Genomic DNA, 9,049 nt, shown 5'->3' on the forward strand with positions numbered 1-9,049 from the left:
AGCCGGCGCACGGCGCTGATCTGAAGCCAGGAGCCAGGCACTTCCTCCTGGTCTTCCATGTGGGTGCAGGGCCCAAGCACTTAGGTCATCCTCCACTGCCCTTCTGGCCCACAGCAGAGAGCTGGTCTGAAAGAGGAGCAACTGGGACAGAATCCGGCGCCCCAACCAGGACTAGAACCCGGGGTACCTGCGCCGCAGGCAGAGGATTAGCCTAGTGAGCCGCAGCACCAGCTCAATTGTAGTTTTATGAAGATCCCTTGAGATTTTCTACAGTTCATCGTCTGAAAATAGGACAATGACAATTTTAATCTTCCTTTCCAACATGAATACTTTTATTTCCTTTTCTTATCTTATTGCATAGGTTAGAACTTCTACCACTATGTTCAGTAAGAGTGATGAAGGTGGACATACCTCATTTCCAATATCAGAGGGAAAATTTAATCTTTCGCTGTTAAAAATTACGTTAGCTGAAGGTTTTCCAGATGGTTTTTATTTTCTAAATTGCTCATTGCATTTATTATTAGCTATTAATAATGCAGGAAGTGGGGACAGAAAGCTCATGAATATGCTGCACAATTTCACAAGATGCATTGCAGGGAAATAAAACGTTACTGATTTTGATGGACTATATCCTAGGGTCTTGGCAGGCACCTTCCTGAGGGAGGTGGGCCTCTAATTCCTGGTGGAGGGGGTCTCATTCCTGGAAGGGACATGCCTATTGGTGTCCCTTGAGAAAGAAGAAGCCCAACTGGTGGGCACAGGGGTGGTCTCATACCTGGTAGAGGAGCCATAATGCTGGGAGGTGGGATTGCTCTGTTTATTGGCATGTGTAGAGTCCCCAGGTCTTCAGCAATGCTGGCAGGAGCAGCAACAGCAACAGCTGCTATGATGCCTCTTCCTTGTGGCGTTATCTGCAGTGATGGCTCTCAATTTCTCAGATGGGGCCTGATATTCTAGCAAGAGCCTAGGGAATTATGACCTCAGCTGGTCCTCCTCTGCCTGCAGCCCTACTCAACCCCAGGGCCTCCTGCAACTCCAGGAAGTGGTATCCAAGCAATGCCAGTGTCTTTGGGAACTGGCCCCTCAGATACCAAGTTCTCTCCACACAGCAACACCAGAACCCAAATCCTCTTTTCTTCATGCTCTGGTTGCTTTGCATTCTTCAGCTTTATCTTTCTGAACTCATCACTAACACAGAAGATTTAATTCATATGCTTGTCAAAAGCTTTAAAGATGCCAATAAAGATTCAGCCACCTTGCAGGATACTTCTTATTCTATAGTTGATGTGCTACAGCGTCTTGCATTCTTTTTTTAAGATTTATCTATTTATTTATTTGAAAGGCAGAATTGCAGAGAGAGAGAGAGGTCTTCCAACTGCTGGTTCACTCCCTGTATGACTGCAACAGCTGGAGCTGGGCTAGGCCAGGAGCCTGGAACTCCATCCAGGTCTCTCACATAGGTGGCAGGGACCCAAGTACTGCTCAGCTTGAAATTTTTCTGGGAGAACATGCTATTGTACCTTTATCTATAGCTTTCCCTGAGGTCAGAGGGTCTTGATATTGGACTGTGGATGTTGGATTTGTTGGAACAGCCATCATGACTGTGGGCAAGAGAAGCAAGATGTTGGAGTTGGCATTGTGGTGCAGTGAGTTGAGCCATCACCTGCAAAGCTGGCATCCATATCAGCACTGGTTCGAGTCCTGGCTGTCCATTTTCAATCAAGTTCGCTGGTCATGTGCTAAGGTAGCAGAGGATGGTCTAAGTGCCATGTAGTTGTTTCATCAATTGTTCAAAGAGGTGTTGAAGTCTCCAACTATGATTATAGATTTGTCTCACTCTCCATACAGTTCTGTCAGATTTTGCTTCACAAACAACTTTAAAAATACTGTGAGATTTTTTTCCATGATTTTTTGAAGACTCTTTTATGTTGTAGCTCTATTATTTGATTGACCTATTTTTATGATTATTATATATTTTTGATGGATTGATTGCATTATCATTATATAATGTCACTCTCTTTCTGGAAATTTTCTTTGCTCTGAATCTTAGTTTATATGAAATATATATCCACTTCTGCTTTTTTTTTTACAAGGGTTTCCATGATATATGACACCCTACTTTCCATCTACCTATATAATCAAAAAGTAGTTTTATCATAAATAGCACATATTTGTATAACACATTTTTTGAAGATTTATTTATTTATCTGAAAGGCAGAATGACAGAGAGAGAGGAGGGGAGAGGGAGAGAGAGAGAGAGAAGGGAAAGAGAGAGAGGAAGAGAGGAAGTTAAAGAGAGATCTTTCATCTTCTGGTTTGCTTCCCAAATGGCTGCAACAGCCTGGGGTTGGCCAAGCTGTAGCTAAGAACCAGGAGCCAAGAAGTCCATTCATGTCTCCCACATGGGTGCAGGGACACAAGTACTTGGACTATCTTCCACTGCCTTCCCAGGCATATTAGCAGGGAGCTGGATAAAAAGCGGAGCAGCCAAGACTTAAACTGGTGCTCATATGGGATGCCAGTATTGCAAGTGGCAGGTTAACCTGCTGTACAACAACGCCGGCCTGGGAACACAATTTTTTATTCATTCTGCCAATCTTTATCTTTTAATTACTGTATTTAGGCCATTAATGTTTAATGTAATTATTGCTGTTAAGACTTAAGTCTATCATTTAATTTTCTGTTTTCTGTTTGTTCTGTTTTTCATGTCCCTGTTTCCTTTTCCCTGAATTTCTGTGAGTTACTTGAATATTCTTTCAGAGTCACATGTTGATTTCTCCATAGTGTTTTTGAGTGTATCTCTTTGTATAGCTTGTTAGTGGTTGATCTAGGTATTATTTTATTTATACACAACAACTGCAATCCACTGAGGTTATTGATTTACCAGTTCAAATGTAGTGCAAAAGCCTTATCTCCCTTTCATCTTAAATATTCTCTCTACATTTGGAATGACATCAGATGGTCATATAAGATTTGCTTCCATTCCAAACATCTAGGAAACTTTTTTGATTATTCACAAAATTTTTATTTTCAACAATCAAAAATAAGAAATGACCCCAATGTCCTTCAATTGGTTGTAATGGTTCATTTTATGTGTCAACTTGGCTGGACCACAATGCCCAGTTATTGGCCAAACATTAAGACAGCAGTAAAGATATTTCATAGACAAAATTCACATTTACAATCAGTTGACTTCAAAATTACCCTAAATAATGAGATACAGGCTTCATCCAGTCAGTTGAATACCTTAAGAATACTTTAAGTTTTCCTAGTGAAGTAGTTATGCCTGAAGACTATAATGGGGAAATTATGCTTGTTTTCAGTCTGCTAGCCTACCCTTAGATAGCAAATTCCAGACTATAACTTTAAATCTAACAAACACTACTTCAAAGAAAGCTGGTGTGGCTGTATTAATCTGATGCAAAATTGATTTGAAGTTCAAAAAGAAACTTTAGTACATTAGTTTATAAAATCAAAGCCTTAAGCGGTGTACAGATATTGACTAAACAAAATACTAAAAAACAATCACTTCTTACAATAGCCCCCCAAAAAGTACTTGCTCATAAAATTAACAAGAAACCCCAAAACCTATGTGAAGAAAACTGTTAACCACTTCTGCAGGGCACAGGAAGAAATAAACAAATAGAATCACATACTTTGTATTTGAATAGAAACAACATCATGTTATGTTAAGTCTTCCCAATTTGCAAATTTAATGTAACACTAACAAAAATGCAATTTTTCTTTCTGGAGCTAAGAAGTTGATTATAAATTTAGAAGAATAAATGCATAAAATTACTCAGGATGCTCTAGGGAAAAAAAAGAGCAAGACAGGAATTTGGTGCGGCATTTAAGATACTACAGGGGACAAGTGTACTCCATGTCTGAGGCCCGGGTTCAAGTCCTGGCTGTGCCCCCTATCCCAGCTTCCGGCTCACGTGCACCCTGTGAGACAGCAGGTGACAGCTCAAGTACAGCAGACCCAGGAGGAGTTCCTGCCTTCTGGCTCGACCTGGCCCAGTTCTCACTGTTAGGAGCATTTGGGAAGTGAACCAGTGGATGGGAGTTCCTCCCTCCCTCCCTCTCTCTCTCTCTCTCTCTCTCTCTCTCTCTTTCCCCTTCCCTCCTTCCTTCTCTCTCCCCCTCTCCCTCTTCGTTTCCCTGTCCCTCTCCCTCCCTCCCTGCCCTTCCAAATAAATAAAATAAATGAAATTTGTAAATGAAAGAAAAGACATAAAAAGGTTAATGAAAAGTATTTTCAATGAGTATCACAAGGGAAGATTAATATATATAATATATAAAGAGCATCTAAAAACTGAGTAAAAGTCAATAATCCTGTAGACAAAATATAAAAATGTCTAAGAAGAGACAGTTCACAGAAAAAGACACGCACAAGTCCCCTCCCCACCTGAAAAGGGCTTCAAAGTCGTTCACATCACAACAAATGCAAACTGAAAGGGGAGAGGGAGGGCTCTGTGCTTACCCGTTCTATGGCTCACCATGTTGACTTCTTTCCTATGACTTCAAGTTTCCCCTTTTTATTATCCCCTTTACATCTAGAGAACCTCCCTTCGCCATTATTTCGGAGCAGTTCTGATCATGATGATACAGTATCTCAGTTTTCTATCATTTTTCCCTTCAATCCCAAAGACTGTTTTTAGTTCCTCGAGGATTCTGGGTTGGTGGTTTGTTCTTTCACACTTACAAATGTGCTCCTTTCCTCTGGTCTCCATGGTTGCTACTGAGAAATCTGCTGTCATTCAATATGCTCCCCTTTAATGGAAGTGCCAGGCTCTCTTGCCGCTTTCAAGATTTTTTGTCTTTAGTTTGCAAAGGCTTGGGCATGATCTGGCCTTGCTGTCAGTGTCCTTGGGTTCATCCTGTCTGCCATCCTCTCAGCTTCTTGGGTCCGCAGGCTTATGCACAGTGCCCAGCTTGAAAAATGTTCAGTGTTATTTCTTTCAGGAATTTTCCCACCTTATCCTCTTTCTCCTCTCCTCCCAGGACTGGGAAGACTTTTTTGTTATGATCTCAGGTCCCTGTGGCCCTATTAAAGTTGTGTTCAGTCTGCTCGCCCTTTGTCATTCCGAATGCGTGGTTACTGATGTTCTAGCTAACACTTCCCTGGCCTTCTTCTGCCCTCTTCGTTTTGCTGTTGACTCCATCCACTGAAGGTTTTATAAATTTCAGTCATTATACTTTTCAGTACTAAAATTTATGTTTGGTCCTCCTTTATATTTCTCTGGTGATATTTTCTTTTTACTTTTCTGAGACATTTTACTTTTGTTCCAAGTATGTTTGTAATTGCTTTTAAAGCATTTTCATGATGGCTGATTTAAAATCTTTATCATATGATCCTAAAATCGCTGGCATCTTGGTGTTGGTGCCTATTGATATGTGATTTTTTAAAAAATATTAATTTATTTATTTGAAAGGCATAGTTAACAGAGAGAGAGAGAGAGAGAGAGAGAGAGTCTTCAATCCGCTGATTCACTCCCCAAATGGTCGCGACGGCCAGAGCTGGGCCAATCTGAAGTTAGGAGCCAGGAGTTTCTTCCGGGTCTCCCATGCAGGTGCAGAGGCCCAAGGACTGGGCCATCTTGCACTGCTTTCGCAGGCCATAGCAGAGAGCTGGATCAGAAGTGGAGCAGCTGGGACTCAAATCAGCACCTGTATGGGATGCGGGCACTGCAAGCAGCTGCTTTACCCATTACATCACAGGGCCAGCCCCAATATCTGATTTTTTTTAAAAGATTCTATTTTTTTACTTATTTGAAAATCATAGAGCATCATAGAGAGAGGGAAACAAATACATAGAGAGAAGGAGAGAGAGAGAGATCTTCTATCCACTTGTTCACTCCCCAGACGGCTGCAATAGCAGAGTTTGGGCCAGGCCAAACTCAGGAGTCCAGAATTCCATCCTTGTCTCCCACATGGATGGCAGGGGCCCAGACAATTAAGCCCCCTCCCACTGCCTTCTCAGGCACATGAGTAGGGAGCTGGATCCAAGCGGAGCAGCCAGGAATCAAACCAGCACTCCAATATGGAAGCTGGCTTCGCACATGGGAGCTTATCCACTGTGCCCCAACACCAGCCCCAGAGCATGATGTTTAATTGAAACCTGGGTGTGTGGAGTGTTACGCTGGACTGTGTATCCTATCTGGACCTTCTGCTTTAGCTGGCTTTGACATTGCTCCAGCAGTCAAGGATGAGTGTAAGGGCATCTCATTATTGCAGGTGCAGGTGTTAAGCCCAGGGTCCCCCCTCAGCTTCCTGTGACATCTGAGGACAGGTGGGTGAGTTCCTTGTTACTGCTGGGTGGGGGGAGAAGCCCCAGTTTCCCACTGGGCCTCCGCTGCCACCTTCTTGGCTGGGAGCCGTGGGAGCGCCTCCTTACTCTTTTCCACATGGCCTCTGTGACGCCATGGAGGGAGGGCAGCCTTCTCTCTGCTAGGCCATCACTAGGCTTTCTCTGCCGCTACACAGCCACATGGTGGAAGAACGCCTCATTGCTCACGGGGACGGAAGCTGACTCTGGGGAAGGATGGGCCTGTTTGTCCTCTAGCGGGGATTAACAGTTCTGTCCTTGGCCCCTCTGCTTCCGTCCCAGCAGGAGTGTTGGGACACTGTGATGGTTGAGTAAGAGCGGAGTCTAGGTTCATTCTTTGGTCATGGCTGGCATGAGCAGGGTGTGGCAGCAGGGCACCCCCCTTCCCCCCGGTGCTGCTGGGCTAGAGTAGAACCATCATCTAGAAGTTCTTGGTCTTGCTAGGCTCTCTCTTTCTTGGTCCTTTGGTCATTGAGAACAGAATTTCACCTGGACGATTTTTGTTTGTGTTTCAGAATGCTGATTTCTTCAGCTTCAAGTCCGAGACAGCACATAAAGAAACCCAGAGAGCTCACTGTTGTCTATTATTTGGGTCCTAAGCTCCCCAGCTTGTATATTATACTTAAGAAAAAATTACATCTACTCCATTTTTTTTCTGGAAATGAAAGTCAAGTACTGATTTTACAAATTTGATTAGAGAATCATTATTAGAGAATTATTATTATTAGAGAATCCCTAAGAATCATTACTGATTCTCTAATCTAGCTCCTGTGTCCCTTCTTTTCTTACCCTCATGTACTCGATGATGAGAAGGGTACCTTGCATATCTGTTTTCAACAGTACATCTCACCCTTGGGTTAATAATTATGAAATAGGTGACCATGAATAGGGGAATGGGGTTGAGGGGAGTTTTAGAACAAAGGGTAAAAGGAAATACCAGATGCAAAAAAAAAAATAGTGCTGCCATTTGGACATGGTTCAGGTGTCGCCCTCAAAGGCTCATGTGTTCCCAGTGTGGTGGTGTCGAGAGGAGTTGGAACATTTAGGAGGTGGGGCCTGGAGGGAGGTAATTAGGTCATCCGGGGCATTATTTTTGGAAAAGATGGCTGAAGTTCTCATGAGTGCTAGTTAGATCCTGTGAGTTACGAAAGGAACAAGCCTGGCCCCTGGACCTCTCTGGCTTCTTGTGTCATCGGGTGAGCTCTTCTGTATTGCCTCCGGCCACTGTAACACCCTCTACCATGAGGAACTCACCAAGGCCAACCACACGGAGCCTCCTGATCTTGGACTTGGAGCCTTCAAGTCAGTTGGCTAAATAAATCTCCTTTCTTTATAAAGTAGACCACCTCAGGATTTATTACAGCCACAAGAAATGAACAAACACAGTTGGGTTAATGTTTTTAAAAAGCTAACTCATCTCAAATATATTAGCTTTATAACCCTTGTAGCAATCCATGAGCTGGGTATCACTGGGGTTGCTAGAGGTGGTAGACATTCCCAAGTCCCAGGAGCTGGAGCCAGCTGTGTCTGCCCCCTTTCCTACATAAGCAAAGGTTTGCCCAGAGTCCCTAACAAGCAGACTTCCATGAGCACATTTCCAAAGGTTTGGAGAAGAACTGAATTTAACACTGACTTCATTTTGGTCCCAAAAAAATGTGAAATCCATGCATTCAAGAGGTATTGAAAAAGTTCATGGAAATGTGTATTAGGAAGAAAACTTGCACAGATTTCCATTCCATTTTTCCAAGAACATTCTGGAATAGCCTCTTATTTGCACATCATTGCAATCAGAACCATGTCACAAGGCCATTTCTCACTGCAAAGAAATATGGAAAAGCTCGGGGCACCGATCCTGTCCCGGTTGTCCCTCTTCCAGGCCAGCTCTCTGCTGTGGCCAGGGAGTGCAGTGGAGGATGGCCCAAGTCCTTGGGCCCTGCACCCCATGGGAGACCAGGATAAGCACCTGGCTCCTGCCATCGGATCAGCGCGGTGCACCGGCCGCAGCGCGCCTACCGCAGCGGCCATTGGAGGGTGAACCAACGGCAAAAGGAAGACCTTTCTGTCCCTCTCTCTCACTGTCCACTCTGCCTGTCAAAAATTAAAAAAAAAAATATGGAAAAGCTAGTGAGTATTATGGTAAGGAGAAGCAGGTTGAGAATGGCTGCTGGACCCACCACCCTTACAAATTCACCATCATCCATGACTGTTAACCAGAGTAGCTTCATTTACAGCTGACAAAAATTTCCAGGGAGCCTACTCATTTATCACATGAATATTCAATATGCTTCCATGTTGGCAAACTTTCGAAATGAATAATAACTTTAAAGAAAATGAAGCTTAACTTCTATTTGATGTCTGGAAATCTGTGAAAAATGTAACATTCTACAGAATGGGCAGAAGAGGTTTTTACATTTACCCAAAGGGAGCATGCATTTAAGGAGATTACCAAGCATTGTAGTAGGCAATGGGCACTATTAAGTCTCACACTCAATGCCCTGAAAGTTAGGGTGACTCCAGTGGCCATGTACAAAGGTGAGCTGCCGCCCTCTTTGTCTGCTTTGGTCACTCTATGGAAGGGGCTGTGTTCTGTACACCTGTTGGAAGTCCAGCTGCGAGGTGTCAGTCTGGTGACAGCGTTAGCATTATCTGGCCCTGATGTACAAAAGAGAGACACAAGGGTACGGAGAAAGGAAGGTGCGTGCTGCCAGCGCCAGGCAGGGC

General features: G+C 43.6%; 1 pseudogene; it reads right to left on the bottom strand.

Annotated features, from left to right (window-relative positions):
- Positions 1-632: 632 nt before the first annotated feature.
- LOC133751864 (small nuclear ribonucleoprotein-associated protein N-like) lies at positions 633-7,153 on the bottom strand (annotated as a pseudogene).
- Positions 7,154-9,049: the final 1,896 nt, after the last annotated feature.

Source organism: Lepus europaeus, chromosome 2, assembly GCF_033115175.1.
Source record: "Lepus europaeus isolate LE1 chromosome 2, mLepTim1.pri, whole genome shotgun sequence".
In the NCBI taxonomy this organism is placed as follows: Eukaryota; Metazoa; Chordata; class Mammalia; order Lagomorpha; family Leporidae; genus Lepus; species Lepus europaeus.